At 32.8% G+C, this 13,735-nt stretch overlaps 1 long non-coding RNA gene across 1 annotated transcript in view; it reads left to right on the top strand.

The window, feature by feature from the left end:
- The window catches only part of LOC118184447 (uncharacterized), a 38,407-nt gene extending 25,687 nt beyond the window's left edge, over positions 1-12,720 (top strand). The window contains exon 2 of the long non-coding RNA XR_004757428.2: positions 6,983-12,720. This is a non-coding gene — a long non-coding RNA (uncharacterized LOC118184447). The remainder of the gene's footprint in view (positions 1-6,982) is intronic.
- Positions 12,721-13,735: the final 1,015 nt, after the last annotated feature.

Below are 13,735 nucleotides of genomic sequence, written 5' to 3'. Positions count from 1 at the left end.
TTTTCAACTTTCGTATGTTGAAACCAGCAGCCTTCAATATATATCTAATATCTTCATATACGAGTTTAGCTTCGTTTTCGTGTTCATCCCCACCTATTAAATTGTCTACGTATAAACATTCGTTCAATAGTTTAACTGCTTTCTGATTTGTTTCTTTAAAGGTATTTATGTGATGTTTGATAGTAGCAGCAAGCAAAAATGGGCTGGATGTAGCTCCAAACAAAACGCGAATCATCCTAAGTATTTTCGTGTTAGATTTCCCATCCTTATCTATAATGTCATTTGCCAATAAAAATCTTACAGCATCCCTATCTTCAGGTGACAGAGAAATCAGGAGAAAGGCCTCTTCAATGTTGGCAGTAAATGCTATGCTATGTGTACGAAATTGTATTATCTCTAACAATGGTGGTTTTAAATTAGAACCGGAATAGAGACAATCGTTTAAAGAATATTCGTTTTTCGAATGGCTGGATGCATCAAATACAACTCTCACGGGTTTGTCAGGTCGAATAACTGGCTGGTGAGGCATGTAATAAATTCTTCCTGTTTCTTCAGAACGTGGATCAATTTCCTCAGCTATACCCATTTATAATGCTGTTCTATAACAGAGTGATACTGCTGATGAAGCAGTGGATCATTTCATTCATCTTTTAACCAGTTTATTAAAGCGAACTTCTGCATTTACGTAATTTGTTTTTAATTCAGACGAATTTTCATTCCAAGGGAGTTTAACCTCATATCGTGTTTCTTTAAATTTGATAGTTCTGTTAAAATTCTCTAAAATGTCATTATCTATTTACTAATTTCCTTCCCTGGTTCAATTCCCAGTGTTTCTAATTCCCAAAACTGCTTTAACTGTGTTGAGACCAATTTGTCATCAACAATAATGACCATGTTTAACAATTTACAGTTAGAATCAGTACGGCCTTGAAGGCACCATCCAAATATTGTTTCGGAAGCTATAAGTTTATTTTTAAAATGTTTAAGTCTACTAGTTATTACTTCAAGATAGTAATCTGCTTCGATCAAAACAGCAATATTTTTGTCACTGAATTCACAAGAATCAGCTAACTGTAATCCTATTAACTCTTTGTTAATTTTGGAAACTGGGATATCAGGGAAAGGTAAATTAGTTGTACATATTTGGTTACTTTCTAAAGAATTTTGGAAACTGGGATATCAGGGAAAGGTAAATTAGCTGTACATATTTGCTCTAAAGCTTCAATTTCTATATTAAGGGATGGTTCACGTCTTTTTTTCGAGTTTGACTTTCACAACATTGTAAGTTTGTCATCGATCCATTGTCTAATAGAATATAAACTGGTTCTAAATTATCCTTATCAGAAAATGGACATGTAATCACAGTGCACGTTTGTAGCAATGCAATGCGGAAAGTTTCGGTTTTTAATGGACTAATCTGAATATCTTCTTTACTGGATGGAATTGTCGACACGACCTTGTTTTTCTCTGATTTGGTTGGAAACAAGTAGACCTGTTGTGTTTTTATTACGTATTTTAGCTACATTTTATTTAGCTACATTATTTGGCCCACAAAAGACCATGTGACTAAGACTGCTGAACAGTGGTAGTTCAACCCAAGTTTTAGCAACAGGCTGTTACACAAATGTTTTCAAGACTTTCTCCATTTGTAATTTCGAATACTAACAGACTATTCAATGCGGGTGCAAATAGTCAAAGTACCACAATTAACTGAAAAAAAAATGTAAATTGATGTTTGAAAAAAGTACTGTAATTTCCGGAAGAAAGGCCGCATCAGCGTAAACGCCGCAATAGATTAAATTGCGCGTGACATAGTCGTGGGCCGTATAAACGCAAAAACTCAACCTAAGTCCTGATATATGACATACCAGTTAAGAAAAATGCATGAAATGAAACCATAACTCAAAAATAAATTAAAGGTAAGAAATGTATAGCTTCTGTGCCGTTTAGAGACATTTTCAAAAATTTTCCGTTCCCTAATTAAAAACTATCCAACAAGTACTTGTACTCAAACTGATGGGATCTGTATTTGGCAGAATGCCAAGAAAAATCCATTCGTGCTGAAGGGGAAATACGTCAGAGTTCTTTATTGCGAGGCAGGTGGAGTCGTGTCCACCTTTGAAAAAAATTGCAGAAAAGGCAGGGGTGGGGAGAGGATGGGTCCTGAAAGATTCATCGAATGGCAGAGGAGAGAGACTATTCAAACTGATGAGAATGTTGATTTGAAAGAGGGAAGAATGTTATTGTTCTGAGGTCTCGTTTAGGGTGAATAAGGCATGTAGGTCCGTTCAAGGGAAAGAATGTAAACAAAATAACGTTCGCAAAAAGCAACTGAGTGGTCTTTTGTGTGGGAACAGCACCAGTCTATGCACAATGACAAGGCCATCCAAACTATGTACAATGACCATCATAGGAAATATTTTATTTTTAGTGCACCTAAACGCCGCACCCGCTGAAAATTTAAGTTTTAAACACGTAAACGCCGCGACGTTTCTTCCGGAAATTATGGTATTTAGAAGTGTATTATACCTATTATTGTATTATACCAGTTTTCTCCTAGAATTCCTCCCTGAAGACATCCTTGTATTGTGAAACCCTTTCATGCAGCTGATTCTAAGCAAACTTATAACTGCATTCATATCCTAATTTTTTCCGTTAATTTGTTTTTTGAAGCATTTTCATATACATTAGATTCAGATACGGTCAGAAGGACATTAAGAAAAAGGAATTTCTGTATGTACAGGTAAACCCTGCTCATCATGATTTACTAATCCATCAACTAATGTACATTAACCAAAATTGTATTAAGTGAGTAAAATAAACAGCAAGAACTGTTGTATTTCATTGTACCAGTTTGCATAAATTTGAAAATCATATGTCCAATGCAGGTTTTAATCTTAGCCAATAGGCCTGTTGCATGAACATTTTCAAGATTTTCCCCTATATGTAATATAAATACAAACTAGTTTTCTCGTAGAATTCCTCCCTGAAGGCATCCTTGTATTGTGAAAACCTTTCATGGATCTGATTCTAAGCAAACTTATGATAACTGCATTCATATCCTAATTTTTTCCGTACATTTGTTTTTTGAAGCATTTTCATATACATTAGATTCAGTAACAGTCCATTTGCAGTTAGCTTAACACATGTGAACTTTGCAAAGACTCATTTGTTGTGTTCAAGCAAAATTAACTTCCCGTTTCCTCATAATCTGAAGTGAAATACGTAGACAAAAAATGCCAGTTCATGAAAATTTAAGCGAAATTTTTAGGTACCCTATGTATTATGAAATGAAACAGGGCTGGCCAAACTTAATGTTAGTAAGAGCCACATGTTTGAATTTAGAAAAATTCGAGAGCTGCAGCTAAATTTTCCAAAAGTCATAAGTCCATACAGTCAAAAGTCTTTAATCGGGACGTCCATAATCCGGAATGATCTATAATCCAGACCTCAAAGCAACAAACGTTTTTCGCATGCGCATATGCGTTTATGCATGCGCGTTTAATGTGTAACGGACGGTATAAGTTAAGCTAAAATTATCTAATTATCTATTTCAGTTAATGTTGCAGATTGCGTTGTTCCTTAATCTTCTAATTGGAACCTTTTTTTTTTTTTTTTTTTTTCAGACTATTAAGCTTGAACTTTCGATTATGTCAAAAAGAATTTCCGATTCTAGAGCTGCCGAAGGATCTTCAAAGCGAAAGCATGTTTCAATGTCCATCAAACAAAAAGTGGAATTACTGCAAAAAATGGATAAGGCATATCCATTGTTTCTCTAACCATTCCGTAATCTGTTTATCAATTTCACGCAGTTCTGCGGAGGAGGGGAATGTCGTGGCGCACAATGAACTGGAATTTGACCTGTCAGCACTATCCTTATCTTCAGGGCAGATGTCTTTGATATGATTTAAATCAAATTCCTCATCATTATAAATATCACGAATATACATCAAATAGTTTTCTGGTTGCAATTTTGTAATTTCGACTATGCGTAATGTATGCTTTATGCATGCGCGCGTTGAAAGAAATGTTTAATAAAGTAGACAAATAAATATTAAGCTTTTGTTTTGTAATTTTTGATACCCTTTAGGTCATAATTGCTCTTTATTTCATAAATTATGGTTTCATATTTTTAATTTAATAATTTCTGCATGCCATCTTATCAGATTTAAACTGATGATCTAATATCAGATTTAAACTGATGATCTATAATCCGGAAAAACCGATAATTCAGAATTGCCGAACTCCCGACGCTTCCGGAATAAAGACTTTTGACTGTATTTACATCATTTGAAAAGTAGTGCTACACATTAAAATGCAAAGAAGCATTTGCTAACGTTGTAAAATAATAACGGCCACTGAGTAGTTGTAGTTTATCATGTTTCATACATATATTTTATTTGCATAAGAATCTTACCACTTGCCCCCAAAAGCAACATTCTTGCCACCCTCAATATATAAGCTCCAAATCATAGACGATGGCCTCCTTCCCTTCTACATTAGCATCTGTGTAAGACATTCTGATGTAGTATGATAGCACTTAAAATTTTGAATTCTGTCATTTTACAAATTTCATTTTTTATTATGCACTCTCCTAAGACTTTCAAAATTGAAAGATAATGCTCATTTATGCTCTTTTGATGTCAAATATCGGCAAAGAAATCATTGCTTTTTTCGGTACTACAGTCAAAAGTCGTTAATCCGGACTCGTCGGGACTTCGGCGATTCCGGATTATAGATCATCAGTTTAAATCTCGTAAGATGGCATGCAGAAATTACAAAATTAAAAATATGAAACCGTAATTTATGAAATAAAGAAAAATTATGATCTAAAGGGTATCAAAATTTACAAAAAGAAAAAGCTTAATATTTATTTGTTTACTTTATTAAACATTTCCTTCAATGTAAGTTGCTTCGTTTCATGTGATAATTGATAATACTTTCTCTTTAATTCTATTAAACAGACATAATTTCTTGTTTAGTTACAAAGTTCCGCTGTTCAAGTCCTATAATTGCTGTGTTGAGAATACCGACTAATTTGTCAGTCGAAATGTTTTCGTTTTCAATAACCTCTGGGTCACTTTCTTCACTATCGGAAGCGAATTATAATGACGAGGAACTTGATTTAAATCATATCAAAGACGGAGTATATCGAGATGAAATACTACACTTAGTACGGAATTATAAACCAAATAAAATAAAAACATCTGCCCTGAAGATAAGGATAGTGCTGACAGATCAACTTCCAATCCGCGGCGTGAAATTGATAAACAGATTTCGGATTTCAAAACGTACTTTCGCTTTGTAGATACAAATTACATATTAGTAAATATATATCGGAAATTCTATTTGATATAATCTTTCTAATCTATCATAATCTAATAATGACGTTTCTGCCCCCCCCCCCTCTGCCGCAGAGCAGTATGAAATTGATAAACAGATTTCGGATTTCAAAACATACTTTCGCTTTGTAGTAAATATATATCGGAAATTCTATTTGACATAATCGAAAGTTCAAGCTTACTTTTATAAAATTGCTGTACAGTGCAAAAAATAATAAGCCGGATCCAATTCGAAGATTAAGGAACAATGCAATCAGCAACATTAACTGAATTAGATAACTTTAGCTTAGCGTATAACTCCGTTACACATTAAACGCGCATGCACACAAACATATTCGCAGCCGTAAGGGTCTTACGCGCTCTCGTAAACGCCTGTGCGCATGCGTGAACGAGACGCATGCGCAGAAAGTTTGTAGCTTTGAGGTCCGGATTATAGATCATTCCGGATTATGGGTGTCCGAATTAACGACTTTTGACTGTATTCCGTTTTGAGAACCGTAAGAAATTTGCAGCGAAAATATATGCGCAAAAGCGCCAAATCTAGCGTACATGCTGATTTCAGATTGGGTAAGTTTATATAGTTCTATATTTCTTAAGATGCCATTGAAATGCTAGTTTAATTTTTAAATCCTTTTTTGATTTTAAATTCTTTTTTGATATCCAATGAATTTAACAATTTGGGAATTGCCCATGATGAAAAGGGTGCAATAGAATTTTGGGTAAAGTGCAGAATCACCCACTGCTTGACGCGTTTTTAAGAATTGCACATACTCAGTATCCAATGTACTTATCGACCTATTTTCACTTTAAAAAAAAAATCCCAGAATTGCACAAAAATGGCACTGCGCACACCCTTGACTTGATAAATGTCCACATCGACCTGTTTTCACCTAAAAATTAAAAGAAAATTGACAAAAATCCAATTGTTTCTACCCTTGTAAAAAGCGACAAACAAATAAGTGGATGATTCTGCCCTTTACCGAGAATGTTTTAAAAAAAAAAAGCATCATTCATTATAGAAAATTATGTTTGAACAACCAACGAGATGAAATTAGTGATAACTGGTAGCAAAATAGCGATGCAGGCATCCATTCCGTTATGTTTAACAGTTTTTATATAAATTATAATAATGATTTGAAATAGTTATTTACTCTTATGCTTTCATTCAGTCATGTTTAGCCTTTTTATATAAATTATAATAATAAAAAGTATTATATGAAATTAACCTTTCATCTAAATTAAAACATCAATCTTAGATAGTTATTTACTATTATACTTCCTTTCTTGCGTTAGGGTTGCCGCCATTATTTTTGGCAGCACTAGCATCAACAATAGTTTGGCGATTTTTTACGGCCCTCAAAACTGAATAGTACCCTTTTTTCCAAACAATTTACTCTGCATTTGTTTTAAGTACTTTTCTACGAAAGTAAAATGACCGATCCTAGCATACAAGAAGTTAGAAATTTAATGCATTTCATTTTTTAAATATTTTTTTTATTTTATGCTATTTGTTTGTGAAGGAATGCTATAAACTGTTAAAAGGCTCTTGACATTCTAAAATATTTCTTTTATTTAAAGTATAAACAGAACTGAGAAACTGTGTGTGGTATCCAACTTATGATTTAATTTTAACATTTTAGGCAGAACTACCTGAAGTTGGATTATTGTCATCAAAAAGATGAGCTTGAGTAAAAATTACCTCCTGGAATGTTTATCAGCAGACAAAAAGGCCACCATCCCTCTCAAAGAACAGTGTCTTCTAAAAATAGCAATACATCTATGTCTTTATTCTGAACTCAGAAATTACATTTTCAAAGCACCACAGCAAAATCTTGAAGCATCTAACCGGGAACAGAGAAACTTTGAAGAACTTTCCAAGACAATAATTAATACTCTTATTCTCCCATTTGATTTGCACGGAAAATTGCTTGCTTTCATTCATTCAGTGAAAAGACAGTTGATTTTTTGGATTAACCATCTAGAAAAATTCACCATTTCACATGATATTTCTGCTTCTGTTGTCACACCAGGAGACTGGACAGTTGAAGGTGTAATTAATGCAAGGGGAATAGCAAAGCGCTTAGTGATTGATGGACGAATCCCTGTCTTTCATCGTTATCATATAGCATATTCATATTTTTTATAAAATTCTATTTTGTCTTTGTGGAAGCTTATTTCACCAGTACACCAACAAGTCCTAGTTCGTCCGTCAGGTACTTGAGAATTTTGGGTAATTACTGTGTGGTCTCATTATTTACCATGATTGAAAACTAAATAGGAATTTTTTACATCTTTCTATTGGCTGCGATAGGAGAAGAAATAATAACAATAATTAAATGTTGTAAATCGCTGGATAAAAGTTCAAGTGAGAGTAAAGTTATAAATGCTGCTTTAGTTGCAGTGCAAGGGATATATTGTAACAGTTTCAGTTTGGAAATGAGCAGGGATGAATCTCAAATGCTTTTACTGGGTTATACAGATATTTTGTGCATGCTTCTGTCTCAAATGACTGCTGAGGAAAGACTATCATTTTTTAGAAGGGTACTTTATCTGGAACACTTTTCTGAACATGACTATTGCATCCATGAATGCTTTTTACAGCAGCCATTCCAGAGCAATTTTATGCCGCTAAAACTGAATTGAAAAAATATTTTAAATGCACAAGTATTTCGTAGGCTCCATGCTAAAATTGCAAACATGAAAAATTGGTACTTTGATATAAATGCATTTGAATTTTTGGGAAAGGACATTGAGAAAAATAAATCTCTGTATGTACAGGCAAACCCTGCTCATCATGATTAACTAATCCATTAACTAATGTACATTAACCAAAATTGTATTGAGTAAAATAAACAGCAAGAACTGCTGTATTTCATTCTACCAGTTTGCATAAATTTGAAAATCATATGTCCATGTGATAAAACTGCTGAACAGTGATAGTTCAATGCAGGTTTTAATCTTAGCAATTAGGCCTATTGCGGAAATATTTTCAAGATTTCCCTAATACATATATACAAACCAGTTTTCTCCTAGAATTCCTCTCTGAAGGCATCCATTTCTTTAGGCATATAGCCTTGAATTCAGTTGTGTATGCTTGAACAATCCTTGACTTTCTCATCTTATTAGTAATTTGTAATAGCTGAAAATTGCTTTATCAGGACATTGACATAGTTTGAACCTATATTTTGTTGTTGAGATCAGCATTACGAATAACTGTTTTGCTTGTTTGTTAGTTATTGCAATGCACAAAATGGCTATCTGCATAAGGCAAGAAAAGCCTTCACGTGGAACTTTCTGAGGAAAACTGGCTAGTACTGGTCTTGCTCACAGGGAAAGCTACAAAAATACTGTTGCAGCAATCCCCTTCTCAGATTCAAATCTAAGTCGAACTATCAGTGTTTAGCAGACTAGTAGGTCTCATGTTGTTTTGCAATTTGCTTCTTAGTCACCTTTACCCCCACCAGTTTGAAACTTGATCACAGAAGGTAAGGAAAGCTAACTTATTTCTTGTAACAGGATAATTAATTGCTGTTGTAATTTGAGGTAAATATGAGCTGGTTTTCAACCATTTGAAGACTGGGTATTGGCAACTGTAAAAGGATGGGAATCTTGAACCTAATGCTTTCCCCAAATCCCTCCCTTCTTGCAACAAAGATCCTTGTGTGTTGTTTAATGGATTCTCAGTGGGGTGAATATATTACACAGAGAGAAGGGAAATGTGGGAATTAGTGACTAGGCGTTTAGATGCTTTTCCTCTGTGGTGGAAAATTTATATAATGCAAAGGCCTTTGAAAGAGATAAGTGGTTAAGACTCCAGGGACTTCAACTTTGACATTTCATCTCAATCTTCTGGCCTAGAAATAGGGGGGGGGGACATAACCATTAAAGTGGACAACCCTGCCTTTTCAAACAGGAAACACAACTGACAGTATAGTGGCCACCTGTCCCGAAAAGGTTAAAAAAGAAACCCAGCTAAACTATAAACTTCAGAAAATTAATAACACTGAAAATTCTTACTTAACATAATGAAATATGCTTTTGTAAATTTAATTTCATTTCCCCCCTTTAATATTTAAACTTTTTATGATGAGTAGGCATGTAAAGTTTATATATTATCTAAGTAAGGATCTGAATGTAAAATATTAGCTCATATATCTTGTGCAAAATGCTGCAGTCAGTGATCAAAATATTGTGTTATGAAGTTATTGAATAATTTACATTAGTGTTCTTTAATCGTGTATAATTCTATTATCTTTTAATATTTTGAAATGATTTTATGGTATATGACATCTTAATAATTAGCTTCTGAATAAATATGAGTGCTGATTCTAAAGAAGTTCCTTGCCGAGAAGTTATTACTTTCATGTGTAAATTTCACTTGACAATTTCATTAAAATGTAAAAGTCATTGTTAAGTCAAAATATTAGAAAAGGCAGTATTGTTGTTTGTGTGTGTGTAATATTATAAATGACGTTTCATTAAAATGTAAGAGTTATTGTTAGATCCAAAGTCTGATTTTGGAAGATTTTCTGAATTAAAGGAACAATACAGTATTATTTTCTTATCATTATCTTAATTTCTTATAATCTTTCTTTATAATGAATGTAGTAACTTTGTTAATGCAGTGAATAATGTTACATACATTCAGTTCCATTGATGAAGCTTTGACGTAGGCTTAATTTAATATTGAACTCAGGTTAATGCATTCTGTTCTTTCTTCCCCCCTTTTTTTTAAAGAAAAAAAGTTTTTGATGATTCCTGTGCATCAGTATTTGCTGAAATCACATTTTAGAATTGGTGATGAATAGTAGTTTTGTACTTGGACTTGATACTTTGTGATGTAAGCAAACTATTGCTATGATAACTTTTATGTAATAAAATCCTGGCTTTTTGAATAACAAGTATCGTGATATACAATTTTATTTCTGTAGTCTTGAGTTGAGAGCAAGCATAATTTTCTGTTTGTTGTCAGTGTAGTAGTCAATGTAGTAAATTTATAAAATTTAGCTTATTCTGTGTGGCATTACATTTTATATGTTGTTATGTGAAATGTGTAAATAATTTTTTGAAATCCTTTTTTAGAATCCATGGATGAAGCCATTGCTTCTCTTTTTTATATGTTAACTATCATCTATTAACTATTTTTATATGATCATTGGGTTGCAAGATATAAAGGCATATTAATATGAATGAAATCAGTTCATTCTTTCTAATCAACAACAAATTCGTAAATAATTTTTGTTGCCAAACCAGGAAACAAAACATTTTATTCTTCAGATAATATGTATGTATGATGTCATTATTTAAATTTAATGTAAAACTGTATTGTTTAATCAGACTTCAATATAATGTTTTGATTTAAAAAAAAAAAAAAAAAAAACTTACTAAGAAATTGCTGGTAAAAAAATCAAATAACTATTTTTCTATGCTAGAACTATTCATTGCTCAAAAAGATCTAAAAGCAAAAATCTCTAAAGCATATGAGTTTTAACACATTGGGAAACGGTGCCAAATCCCTATGTCTTTAGAAACACAAAGCCATACGGGAAAAACTTAATTAAAAATCCCTAAAGTGGTATTGAATCTCATTCAAGTTAGCTTTTTTAGGGTTTTTAATGAATATCTCAGCTGATTAAAGTCGTACAAAAGTGAGAATGATATGAATGGATTTCGACGAATTTTTGGAATCAGAATATATGTCTTGAAATTCAGCTAAGTGTCGTTCCATAGATATTTGTGAAAAAAGAAATTGGTGCATAGCCAAATCCCTTTAATAGAGAAAAACCCAACAAAGGAAGTGAAAATTCGCATTGAATTTATTGTTCGGAAAAGCATTTTTTAATTAATATCTCGGCTAATTAAAGTCATAGGAAGATGGGAATGGTCGAAATGGCTTACCAGGAATTTTTGGAATCCAATGGTGTGTTTTGCTAAGCCCAGAAGCGAGCGATTCGAGAGAAGATGATGTTACAAACAAACAGATGCACACAGATTTGCTTTGCCCAGAAGCAAGCAGTTTGTAAGAAGATAAGGTTACAAACAGACAGAGGCGTACAAATTTTAATATTATAGATAAAGCAGCTTTTACGTACAGTGATTATTTGGTGTAGAATTATTATTTGTAAACTGAGTTTAGAACTTTTGTATTTGGTAATTTTAGTGGAAGGGGAGATGTTAATTTAGTAAGTTCTTTGTTCCAATATATTTCATATAGGGGTACATGAAACTTGTGAGTTAACTATTTAAGATATTATGCTTTTAGGATCCTTTTTATTTTTCTTTATTCTTGGATAAATGTGAAGTTCATTGAAATTCTTGTGATACAAGTTTAAATTTTATTACATTTACCACATAATGTAAAATTTTTATATGCCACATAGGTCATTTTTCATGACTTGTGTGTTAGTATAAAAATTTGCTGTTTTATATAAAGCTGCTTAAAAGCAAAGCAGTGTTGCTTGAAGTTACAAGACCAGCTCTGTATGGCTCATGCCATATTCTTTCTAAGAATTTATTACGAAGAATAACTGAGCTTGTGTTATGGTTTGTAAGCTTTTTTTCCTTAATAATTCAACGGAAAGAAATGTGAAAATTTTCAGTTTCTTCAAGACAATATCTCGTTTGCTATAATTTTGGTTCCCAGCTCCTGTTTGGGAAGAATAGTTCTCCAAAACAACAATTTGGTTAATGTAGCTGTAGGCCGTTAAAGTAATATAGTATAATTTTTTCCTTGCCGCAAGCAGTTTTCCGACAATAGGAAAACAGGTTTTGTTTTTTCTTTTCAGTCTTCTATGGAATTGCCTGATGCAGTATTCTAAAGTAATGTTAAATACAATTTTCAAATCAACAGCACTGTATTATATTTTGAACAGTGAAACAATGGTAGTAAGCGACTCAATTTTCATCATATTTGTGTAAGAACATGCATATTCTCATTAGTACTTCAGAATACTGAATTTCATTCCAGAAGCAGACATCAGTGCCTCATAGTGTGTCTGAAACAAATTACGACGTTAGTCTAAAAGTACAATTAATGAAAAGTGTCGTATGTATATGTGTACTCTAGCTGTTACTTTATCCTTTTTTATGCATATGAAATTTCCTTCAGCATCACAATTGGTTAATCCTTCTAACATATTTTAATCATAAGGTTTTGAGGTAATATAGAGGGTGTTGCTGAGAAAAATGTGTGCACATTTCAAATACTTTATAAATGCAATATTTATTAAAGTGCACCTTAATTTTATAATCCAAACTAGAGCAAAAAAAAATGATAAATTATTGTAAATATTTAGGTTAGTCACTATTCTGTTTAAGGTGTTCATAATGCAGACCGGTAGAATTGTAAAATCAAGAATAAATTCACTGTTTGAATGTGCATTGTCTTCAAATGTCTGTGTTTGTTTCATTAACTGTTGTCAGTTTTGTCATTTTTTATGTTCTTACTAAAAACACTTCATTGTCATAAAATCTGGTTTGGGCAAGATTTATTTAATGCTACTTCTTGATCCAATCTGTTGGTTCAGTATTTTTTCATCAAAAATAGGTCTTAATTCTAAAAGAAAAAGGAAAAGTTCATCTTACCAGAAACAAATACTTGATACTATGTTGTAGCGACTAATCTCGCTTGTCTGATAGCAGAGCAAGCCCACAAAATTCATCCTGGCAAGATTGTGCCTGTTATTGGCAAGAGCCTTTAGCAACATACAGGTGATAGTACGACTTTGTTCAATTCCGCCTCCAGTTTCGAAGAAGAGCACCGTACAGGGACAGGTCCAAGGGTCTCCCACCTGTCGTGATCTACCACCAACCTCTTGAGAGGACTTTCGGCTTGCCACATATTTAGAGTGCCCCCAGACTGCTATACATTTGCAAACATTCATCCTACAGCAGTCAGAGTCACTAACCACTATTCCGGTTGGGCGGCACTACTACATTTTTACAACCCTTAAAACTTTGTGAAGTATGTCATTAAAATCCTTGATATTAGACAGCATTCTGCTGTAGTTTGGTGCTAGTTTTAATTAAAAGTTCTGTACATGTTGAGGGATAGTCTGATAAGATTGTCTTCAGGGTTCATGTCACCTCCTAAAACGCGTACAGCATTTAACTAAAATCACGGTCAATCTAAGATTAAATATCATCTAATTGTTGATTTTTTTAAAATTTACTGTACACTTTTCACCGACAATTTGAAAATTATGAAAATATATGCATTTTAAACTGAAAGAGTTTAAGCTTGATTTACTGTAAATATTAGTTTTTTCCTTTATTTTAATTTTACTTGTAAGATACTTATTTTACATCTGATGTTCTTCTGTAATAGAATTATGATTTAGGTGTTGTTATTAAAACATTTATATGTAAATATTAGTGTAATAAGTTTATTTTAG

Source organism: Stegodyphus dumicola, chromosome X1 (genome assembly GCF_044657685.1).
Source record: "Stegodyphus dumicola isolate Sdum_Otavi_A_Nest chromosome X1, ASM4465768v1".
Lineage (NCBI taxonomy): Eukaryota > Metazoa > Arthropoda > Arachnida > Araneae > Eresidae > Stegodyphus > Stegodyphus dumicola.
Note: the sequence above shows the minus strand (reverse complement) of the source record. Positions and strands in the feature narration are given on the sequence as shown.